We start from the raw sequence: 11,836 nt of genomic DNA on the forward strand, positions 1-11,836 counted from the left end.
ATTGCGTAACTGCTACGGCTCTCACTCACTATACGTGCGGTATGAATAAAATCTGCGTTGCCACGGTGGCTAGGAGATGTTAACTACCTCGCCTGGTATACAGGAGAGCATGGGTTTGATCCCGACGCCTGTTGTATATTTGGAGTTTGCACGTTTTTTCTCTCTCTCTCTCTCACCGTGGTGGCGTGGATTTTTCTCCGGGTCTTCCCGATTTTGCCCTCCTCATTTAGAATCAACGTGCATTTAGAGTATTTGGCTGCTATACATTTCCACACAATAAGCCACTTCATTTTGGCTATCATTTGTGAAAAAGAGCTACATAGCCTCGTGGGCCTTACCTGGTGGAATACAAAACATAGTTTATAGTGTTTTAGTTTAATTGCCACTGGTGGTAAATATTGTACCTTTTTTATTTCTTGACTTGACTACTCGGTTTCAGAAGGTGAGCTGAGCCTCCAGTAGAAGGTGGGGGTTGGTGATGGGGGGGGGGACAGCCCTCTACCCCCCAACCCTTCCCAATGCTACGGGACCGCTCCATCCCCTTGGGAGTTGGCACCACGTGCTCTGGATGAGAGGAGTCGAGGTCGATGCCCTCCTTCTTCTTTTTCTCTCGCATGGCTGGTGATGAAGATGCAGAGCGACAACGCCAATTTCAGGTGGTCAAGCCAAACGACCGCGTCAGGAGCAGTAGCGTCGCCGTGGTGTCTCCTTCTTCGTATTTGTGGATCGGGGCATTGCGTTGTTATACGTTGTGCGGTCCGTTATGGACGACCCACAGTCGCACAGTACTTGAGAGTTAAACAAAAAATTGCGCATCAGGTATCTCGATTTGTTGCAGTGGATGCGGTTTACGGGGCACCATGAGCTTCGTGGACGATCAAACCCAGGGATCTTCTGGGTTTGGGTTTATTTTGCGAGGTGTTTGTTTGTGAGTTCTTTCAGCTCCCTAGGCTTCATCTTGTCCTTACCCCCGCAGCTCCGATTAGCACGGTTGGCTACGTATGGTGCGAGAGAAGTTCAACATACATACATACATCGGGGTTGAATTCGCATTGTTTAAGGTTAAGCGCATGGGTCCAAGCGATGACGCAGGATGTTATTGAGGTCCTTGGTAAAGTCACGAAAGCAATCAATTGTAAAAGTTCTACTTTTGATGCCCTGTCATTTTGGTTTTGGAGGGGGAACGTACACCATTGTGTGTTCTATTCATACACACAAAATACATGCTTTACACGATCAATTAAAACACTGTGTTGCTTTTGTTGTCGTGGGTGAGGTCACAATCTGAGACGACATGACCAGCACGGATGAGACAGGATCTTTAGAGAAACCGGTGGAGTTGGTGACTCCCACATTCTGGTCGGTTGGCCTTTGGTGTCGGCAAATTGACGACACCGTGGAGGGGTGTCTCGTGAATGGTTGTTGTCAGGTGAAAGGTGAGTGAGTGGTGAGGGCAGAGACGTCCCGAGGGTACCACGGAAATTCGTGGCGACCGCCCCGAGCCCCGCGCATTGGGGGCAGGGCGGGGGGAGGGGCACGCTTCACCGTCACGGTGTCAGACGGAATATTATCCGGTTTAGTTTGGAGGGTTGGGGAGGGCACACGGAGGGGTTTGCTCCGGGCCACGAACCCCCCCCCCCCCCCCCCCCACTATGGATGGCCCTGGGTGAGGGTCACGTGATTTGTCTGCAAGCTCATCCGTCGGTCGACCAGAGGAATCCCAGGGACCGACGTACCGCCTTTGATCTCGGTCGAAAACGGTCTTCCTCTGGCGTATGGCAAAGCCTGTGCAAATCGCACGTCCAAGTGTAAGTCTGTGAACCACGCGACAGCTTCGGGAGAGGCCTCGGCTAATGCTGCTCAGTCCCGCCGGAGAGAGCGGGCGTAGGATGCAGTTGGTCGCGAAATGGTTCCATTGTCTGGTTCGCGTGGCCACAGTCACACTTTGGGTTGTCTCTGATTCTCCACTTTTGGGGGTAAGGTAGTGGCGCCGCGCCCAGTTGCTGTTCTGAAGATAGTTCATGGAGCGCCGTAGTTTTCTTGGCAGATCAAAGCCGTGCGAAGCAGTGGTGGGGTCGTCGATTAGGCTGTCGTTTGGAACCTCCACAATGAGCGGTGGCGCCGCCTGCAACAACTGGCAGTTCGCCAGCATTGACCCACGGGCACGCCTGACTCCGCTGTGTGATGAGGCACCGTCTGTCGAAACGGGCCCGGAGGTCACTCTGCACCGATGCAACGCTACTGAAATGATGCACTCCTCAGAGGGCCGTGGTCGCCCGACGGATTGTGCAAACAAACCAAAAATATATGCACTTTGTTTTTATGTGGAGAGACGGATAAATGAAGGAGACGCATCGTCTGCTTATCAAGTTTGTGATTTCGCTTGCCACGGATGACACTTTGTTCGTCAGAGGAGAGCGGTGAGCATCTCCGGTGATGATGGTGAGTAGTGGGAGTGATGCCACGTGAGTGGGTTCACAACACTGTAGATTGTGTAGTGTAATAGCGCCGGCTGGTGGACAGCAGCGGCAACTGTGGTGGACAGATAGCACACACGCCGGTGAGCGTGAGCACGGTGCGTGTTGGCAGAGCGGCGGAACTAGGGCAAGGGTCACGGAGGACCTCGTCTGGAGGCCCCTGGAACCTGCTAGCGGGTTCGAGAAGGGAGGCGCGGTCAGGGCGGAGCCAGGCCACGCTGGGAGCATAAAAGGAGCCGAAAGCGGGGAGCTCAGGGCTGCCGGTTCTGGGAGTGGACTCGTCTCGTCATCGCTGTCGTCTCGTCGCCATCTTCGCTAAACGTCTCCGCCAGATGTTGCTCTACGTAGGATAGTAGTTGGCTATCTCAGTCGGCACCGCCAGTGTTAGACGGCTGGCGTGGTGTAGAGGCTAGGCTGAGCTACTGTGGTGAGTGTGCGGACGAGACCGTGGACGTTGTTTAATAAAGAAGGTGCCTCCTGCAAACTTTGTCTCCGAATCATTGACACTACAATTGTACAATACCGTAATGCTCTTTCATCACAACTCCGTTCTGTGCCCCTCCACGTATACGAGTGATATTTTTCAGTCCGCCGGCCAACGGGCGTTTCCCGACCAACATTATCCAACAGCATGTGTTAAAGCGTACACACTCTAGATTGGGTTCAACCTTCCTGCCTCTCATCAGCTAAAGTGAGGCTTGCTAAACGAATGCTTCTCTGTTACCAGAAGTATTTTAGAAGAAGCACATCATTTATACTCAGGTTAATTTATTTCGCTTAACCACGTAACAACTCAAAGAGACCTGGGTAATTATTAATTCTTATTTGCAAGAGTGCACCTGGGACATGAATCTGCCAGTAGGGGGGGGGGCGATGATTGCTGTGTGTAATTTCAATTGAGTAATTTGAAGTGTAAATATTCAAATGTTGGATAATTTGGACCCTGACTCTGGCACAAGATGGCCTACATTTGCGAATTATGCCAGGGGGATCTTTAACGTTCACTGTGAAGGCAGCAGACGGCACATAGCGTTACTATAATGATTACCATTAGTACACCACCCACAGTAATAAGCAGGGCGGCCGCTGTATTTGAACCGCGAACCTCTGCCACAAGCGGAGAACGCGCTACCGACAGGCCATGCCCACCACCAGTTATAATGTATAGCGTGCCCACCACCAGGTATAATGTATAGCGTGCCCACCACCAGGTATAATGTATAGCGTGCGCACCAGCAGGTATAATGTATAGCGTGCCCACCACCTGGTATAATGTATAGCGTGCGCACCAGCAGGTATAATGTATAGCGTGCCCACCACCTGGTATAATGTATAGCGTGCCCACCACCAGGTATAATGTATAGCGTGCCCACCACCTGGTATAATGTATAGCGTGCCCACCACCAGGTATAATGTATAGCGTGCCCACCACCAGGTATAATGTATAGCGTGCCCACCACCAGGTATAATGTATAGCGTGCCCACCACCAGGTATAATGTATAGCGTGCCCACCACCAGGTATAATGTATAGCGTGCGCACCACCAGGTATAATGTATAGCGTGCCCACCACCAGGTATAATGTATAGCGTGCCCACCACCAGGTATAATGTATAGCGTGCCCACCACTAGTTATAATGTATAGCGTGCCCACCACCAGGTATAATGTATAGCGTGCCCACCACCAGGTATAATGTATAGCGTGCCCACCACCAGGTATAATGTATAGCGTGCCCACCACCAGGTATAATGTATAGCGTGCCCACCACCAGGTATAATGTATAGCGTGCCCACCACCAGGTATAATGTATAGCGTGCCCACCACCAGGTATAATGTATAGCGTGCCCACCACCAGGTATAATGTATAGCGTGCGCAGCACCAGGTATAATGTATAGCGTGCGCAAAAAAAACCTAACCTCACCGCGTTCGTCATTGACAGGCGGTTCGTTCGCGTGCTGTCTCTGGGGTGTGATAGCAACCCCGCAGCTGCTGCACGGCACGTGGGACCCTGCCACAGTCGAGCTGAGTGGCACCGGAGCGTGGGACAACCTTGTAACCCACCCCCCCGTACGCTCGTGATGAGTGATGGACGGTTGATACTCGGTCCTCCGAGGGCTTGAAGGTGCTTAGCCATTATCATTCCGACAACGTATCGCCGCACAAAGGCCCCTCTCGAGAACCCCTCGCTGGCAATATCTCCCTCTCTCTGAGCCCGCACATTGTAAGCACCGTGGGCGCTCCCCCGAGCCGTCAGCGAGCGCCCGTGACGCCACATTTGCAGCTCGTCGGAGCATCAACGCGTTCGCTTGTCCACAAGCCACCAATGGATGGCTCGGGACAGATCGTGCCCTGCTGCTGGTGCTGGTGGTGGTGCAAATGTCTGCAAAAAAACGCAGAACGTTACGACGGGAACATTTGCGTGCGGCAAAAGTCTTGAGATGAAATATAATGAAGAAGAAAAAATGGTAAGTAACAAAAGAAAAATCACAGCAGCAATGACGACAATAGTGGGAGACAAAATGTACAAGTATACGCAAAAGTGAAAAAGTGCGAATTTGCAACGATATCTATCTGAAGATGTATGTTCATCTAAATATTCAAATCTATCTGAATAAAAAAAAGAACATTAAACTTTAAAAATATGTATACATAATCGCATTGATAGGAAAGTAAGCAATGCATACATACATACATGGCATTCAGCATAAATAATATACAGTATATTAAAATATCTCAATATATTCACTTATGAAAATAAATGCCAATGATGCATATATATTTTTTAAATACCAGGTAAGGCCCACTGAACTGTAGGGCTCCTTTTTCAGACGCGACCTGGCCACAATTGATAGCTCAATGGAGTGGCTTATCATGTGGACATTTATAGCAGTCACATACTCTAAATGCATGTTTCTAAATACGTAGGGAAAACCGGAGGACCCTGAGAAAAATCCACTCCACTTCAGAAAGAAACATGCAAACTCCAAATATACATGCGTCAGGATTGGAATCGAACCCACGACCTCATGTATACCAAGCAAGGGAGTTAACATCTCGCCACCACAAGAAACTTAAGCACACGATAACTGAATGGTCATTTTGTGGACATGAAATGGTGTGCAGAGAACAGAGCAAAATAAGAACTATAGCAGCCAAGGAACTGCCATTAAACCAGAGCGTCACAGAAGACAAACACGTTTGGAGCATTTACAAGTGAAATGTATAATTTCATTCTCTCCTACCATCAGTCTCTGATGGTATAGTATGGTCCAAGTGTTCACTTGGACCATACCATCAGTCTCTGAGAGACCATGCCATCAGAGACTGAGACCATCAGAGACTGATGGTATGGTCTCTGATGGTATGGTCCAAGTGTTCACTTGGAGTGTTCCCTTGGACCATACCATCAGTCTCCGAAGTGTTCACTTGCATTCCAACATTGAATTACACGTGTTACCTTAAACAGTCCACAAATGGTTATATCTCAACTCAGCGCAGTTGCAACCAGAAGTCGCACGCGTCAAGGTTTCACAAATATATTTAGAGAGGAGAGAGAGCGCAAAATGACACTCGTTAAGGGATGACACGCTGACCCCTGTTTCACCAATAGTGGGCCACTCTCGCTCACATCACACGAATTTGCACCGGCAGTTGGCCGCGCGTTCTTTTGTGACATTATAGCTCGGCGCATGAAGAAGCCGCAATTGGGCGGACTGCAATCGGCGGCACGTAACGGCCAATAATGTTTTTTTTATAATTTGCAGCCAACACACGGCCTTTGTCCGGAGTATACACGGATTAAGGCTGTGCGCCCGCCAAATATTTCCAACGATTTTACATACAGTGAAAATTTGCGATAAAATTCCGTCGAAATCTTCTAATATTTAGTTTGGCATCGTGTGCAACTGGGCGATGCATCTAAATGTGTTCAAAGCCTTCAAACCATGAAAACCCACAACCCAAGGATAGAGAAGCCCTTTTGTGAGACACACAAAGGCAAGGGACACAAATCAATAGCACTGCATGGTTGTGATCTTTCTACTTAATGGTGAGACGTTTTCAACCAATGCGCCTCTGTAGGCAAGAGTTCAGCTGGAGCACGTTACAGCAGGAATCCCCTAATTACTCGCGCAAGCCTCGCACACCACAGTTCGCTCCGTGGTTTATTGCCGTGCACCTGGATAGCTGTGGAAGAACACAACACGTTGGCCTCAGTGCACACGGCGTGTGCGCTTGAGCGTTTGGTGCTCAGGCAGAAATGGGGAAATGTGGTAATAATATTGGCTTTGATGGCTTCAAAGTGAATTAAATCGAAATATGTTTTTCTCTCTCTCTCCCTCCCTCTCCCTGTTTTCCTGGGCCCTGCTGCTTAAACCGGTGAACTGGGCGATCCTGCACCACCACAGCCAGCCCTGACTGAGTCAGCGGTGAAAAAAACATGTCCGTGGTGGAGACCGCGTCCTACCGAAATGTAAAATAAATATTCTATGGTTCTATCGGTAAATTTACGGAGATAGAAACAAAAAAAAATAAAGTGAATACAAATATCACGACGTTTCGATCGCAACACAAGCGGTCGTCATCGTGAAAAGGAAAAGCTGATGACGACCACTTGCGTTGCGATCAAAACGTCGTGATATTTTAATTCACTTTATCTTCCTTATAAAAGTTTCTATCTACGTGACTTTACCGAAAGAACCAAAGAATATGCATTCCTGCAGTGACGAAAATTTTAAGTCAAAAGTAAAATCATTAGTTCTACACCAGCAGTTATTTTGCCATCGGAATCTCCAGCAGTTACGTCTCTGCCATGGGAATGCGGAATCTATACGCATAGCACCTCCGATCATCACGGTTGGCGTGATACGAGCTCAACATACATACACAGAAACAGATCCCACGTCCGCCGTAGAGCCTGCTGGGGCAAGTGCTGCTAGCGAGCATTTATGAAGGCCAGCACTCGGGCACACGAGGGGGTGGCTGGCCAACACACAGGCCTGAGCGACTTTGTCTCCTCAGTAGCGATGTTTTTACACACCGAACCGGATACTCATTTGAGGCTGAGTGGACCTAGAGGAGGCCCAGGACTGGTTCAGATAATCGTCACTGGTGTCGACCGTGGAGCGGGATTCGAACCTGGGTCGACCAGGTTCGTTAGCGCAGCGAGCTGACCGCTACGCCACCACACCCCGCAACATACGTAAATACAATGTGCCAGCAATATATTTTTGTTTAAATAATATGCCACATACATGCGAATAAAAAGATCCTCAATGCGCTGAGCCCCGTCCTTTCTCCTCACTCGACTTCCCTTCGTGTGGTCTCTCCACTGCAGCAAACGAGTCCACTACGTGCGACGTCTCGCCTATCCCACAGGAGATGCCACCACCACCACCACCGCCACCGTCCCAAAGGGCACCGCTGCACTTCTGAATTCCCCTTCGCCCACAGCCATGCCACGCTTCTCTCCGGCCCCGTGGAGCCGCCGCTAACTCCGTTTCGGCGAACGTCCCCGCTCGTTTCACCAAATCCCACCGGCGCACTCCGACGGGTGACGGTTTATAGCCCTCCCGCAACTCTCCGCTCGCGAAGGCAGCAGCCAAGCTGTGCTCGAGCGGTGCTGACCCCCCGTTTTTTGAGAATGCGGCAGCGGCTGCGACAGTGGCGACGCTGTCGCCGGGAGACGGTGAGCGGATCGTGCTGTGGGTGAAGCCGACCGAGTCGGCGTTGCCATCGAGTGCTGTGGCCCCCAGGCATCCCTGCCGATCGAAGGCCTGGAAACCCCACGCAGAGCGGCACGTGGCGTGACGCGGCCAATGTGATGTCGCCCGATGTGATGTCACCCGATGTCACCCGATTGGATGTCATCCGATGTGATGTCACCCGATGTGATGTCATCCGATGTGATGTCACCCGATGTCACCCGATGTGATGTCATCCAATGTGATGTCACCCAGCCAATGTGATGTCACCCGATGTCAATCTGATGTCACCCGATGTGATGTCACCCGATATGATGCCACCCGATGTTAATGTGATGTCACCCGGTGTGATGTCACCCGATGTGATGTCACCCGATGTCACCCGATGTGATGTCACCCGATGTGATGTCACCCGATGTGATGTCACCCGATGTTAATGTGATGTCACCCGATGTGATGTCACCCGATGTGATGTCACCCGATGTCACCCAATGTGATGTCACCCGATGTGATGTCACCCGGCCAATGTGATGTCACCCGATGTCACCCAATGTGATGTCACCCGATGTGATGTCACCCGATGTCAATCTGATGTCACCCGATGTGATGTCACCCGATATGATGTCACCCGATGTTAATGTGATGTCACCCGATGTGATGTCACCCGATATGATGTCACCCGATGTTAATGTGATGTGGTGTCAACGGCGGGCGGGGGAACCTTTTTTTTGCGCAACAATTTTCGTTTTTTTTAATAAATGTTTTATGCTTAGCCAATTGATCTAACGGATAATCGGTGGAGTGATCGGTTATTGTAACGGTAGCATAGCCCGGCGGCTCTGGTTTACACTCGCGATGAGGCTGGTGCCGTTCAGAGAGTGACCATTCCGTGCAAATTATGTCTATTATGTTGTTTATTTTTGTCACGGTCTGTGAATGCCAAATACCAATTCGTGTGATTTACTAGACGTGCCAACCGGTACATACTGCCCGTATATTGCAGTATCGGGGAGGAGGCGAAGGTGGGCTGGGGGGAGTGACGGTGAGGGCTTTTGGGCTCCTTCACGTGTGACTTGCCGTGTGCTCTGTGACTTTTACTGCGTAAGCCTGGTGGTGACGTGGCGGTGGGCAGTTGGGAGCATGAAAACTAAAAAAATAAAACTATTTTTTTATTTGACCAGGTAAGGCCCACTGAGCTATGTAGCTCTTTTTCAGAAGCGACCTGGCTTTCGCAAAAAAAATGATAGCTCAACGAAGTGGCTTGTCACTTGGAAATGTATGGCAGCCAAACGCATTTTGAACGCGCGTTTCTAAATGCGGAGGGGGAAAAAATCGGAGGACCCCGGAGAAAAAAAGCGACGCAACCACAGGGAGAGAGACACGCAAAACTCCAAATATACATGCGTCAGAATGGGGATCGAACCCCCAACCTCCTGTACACCAGGTTCAGTTCAGTTTCATTTCCATTTATTTGGTATAGCCCTGTGAGCCATTCGGCTCTTGAATCGGGTGCAACCGCAACAAACAAAAACATGAACAAGAAAACGTCTTAAAATGACTACGTGACTGTGCAAACAGAAAATCCAGGAAAAAAAAAACATCAAAATATTCCTGAAAAAGCACCGTACACCAACGCTGTGTGCAAAAATCTCAGTGGGATGCAAGTCAAATAACAACAACAACCACAAGACAACTTAGATTAAGGCCATCAGTCTAACTCCGTACTACAACAAAAAAAACATGGCCAAACCAAAAAACGTTTTCGAAATCACCAAAATAAAGCCATAAATGCAATGTAACAGTGATCATAACATCTCGCCACTGTGGCACACACGTGTAAACATGCAAACTGGCCCGATTGCGTGACAATAAAAGTTTATAAACACGTGGCCCATCGTCTCAGAGAGTGTTGTTCCTGCCCTTTAGTTTTTCTTTCTTCTTAAAGATGCATGTCGAGTATGGTATAGGTAAATGCGTACGGCCGGACTTTAGTAACGTGTGCCTGACACTGACCAAATGTAGAGCTAAGGTTGTTGTGACTCGGGCAAACATTGTGTTATATTTCTCACGAGCTAACCTGAACTTGCCTCCATGCGCTGTACGTCTACATCATTTAACAATGGTTTTGTTTTGTGAGCGAGATTTGTAACCTTCATGCGCTATCCATTTATCGCAGTGTCGTGCTCCACAGCTGCAAGCCATCTGTGAAGCTGCAAACTATTTTAAATCAAATGAGACCAGTGACAACAAGGAGCTTTATTGTTCCCCTGATGGCCTCATTAGTCAGGCGTTTTGCAGCAAAACGAACACAAACTCCCTCTTCGCAAGGGCGCCCTCTCGGATAACAGATTGTGGTGGGCTTTTCTTTACGTGGGTTTGGGCGTGCACCGCGTTATGGCGCATGCACATACGTACATGACTTCTTTCGCACCGTGCATAGCCGACCTCGCCAATCGGAGGTGCACGGGGAAGGACAACAAACTGGATACAAAAAGCAGTTTTAGCTTTTCGATCTAGATCATGTAAAAGTGCCACAGCTCCCAGTGGCTTCCCAATATCGCGAGGAAGAGAGCGTTCCAGACGGCCGCAGAAGCGCATCTGAAAGCGCCGCGCGGTGCGGCGACCACCGTCTTTGTTCGTTGACCGGCCAGAAGCCGCTGCTGCGAGGATGTCCCGGAGTTTGCGCGATGACGATTCACAGCCATCCTCTATTCGCATAGCGGTGGGGCAACGATACTCTCTGGTTCCTACGCAATGCAATGTCTCTTTGACCACGTAGACACTGCAGACAGACAGCGGCAAATAATAATAATAATGCAATTTATAACGCGCGACAAATTTGCGGACGTAACCTGCCGCAACTCAGAGGCGCGGAGCCAAGCTCAGAGTCGCTCGAAGTCGTGGTTTACAGAGGTTGAGTTTTAAAGTATCTTTAGAAGGAGACGAGTGAGGTGATGCTGCGAATGTGCACAGGGACGGCGTTCCAGACTGTTGGGGCTACCACCGAGAAGCGGCGCATGGACGTGACCATCCTGGGTCTTGGTATCAAGCGGAGGTGGTGAGTCGCACTGCGCAGGTATGTGTTCAGGTAGGAGCCCATTATGACTTGAAGTCTCTTCCCCCCCCCCCCCCCCCCCCCCAAGGGATTACCTGAGTGACAAAAGCAGACACTGTACTTCCCAATAACATTACAGCTGACATTTACAGGGGGAACATTTACATTGATCAATAAAACAGGATAAAGACGAGGCGAGGTGAAAGACAATGGACAAACGCATCTCCGTTGCGATCGTGCAATCGATTGACACACTTGATCATAAACAGAACGAACAATTGATTGGGCAGAGCCACTGGATGTGGAGGAGGGACAGTGCTACCATTACATTATCCAGGTTTTCATGACGTGCCCTGGTTATCTGAGGCAGGTGGCATCTCGAAGCGCTTACTAATAATGTTGTGGCGTGTGTTCATGTTGCAAGCATTCAGTGAACCAGATTCACGTGGTGAAGATAATAATAATTTCGTAGTAATATGTACTTTGTAGATTAACCCATGATGCATGTTCCTCTGCATTCACAGTGGCCGAATGGAAGCCTAGGTCTAGAGCATTTAAAATTGAGAACTCACTTATAAATCACGTGACCGGGAAGGTGGTC

The sequence above is a fragment of the Petromyzon marinus genome, chromosome 4, assembly GCF_048934315.1.
Source record: "Petromyzon marinus isolate PM22_M1 ecotype Great Lakes invasive population chromosome 4, UKy_Petmar_22M1.pri1.0, whole genome shotgun sequence".
NCBI classification, from domain to species: Eukaryota; Metazoa; Chordata; class Hyperoartia; order Petromyzontiformes; family Petromyzontidae; genus Petromyzon; species Petromyzon marinus.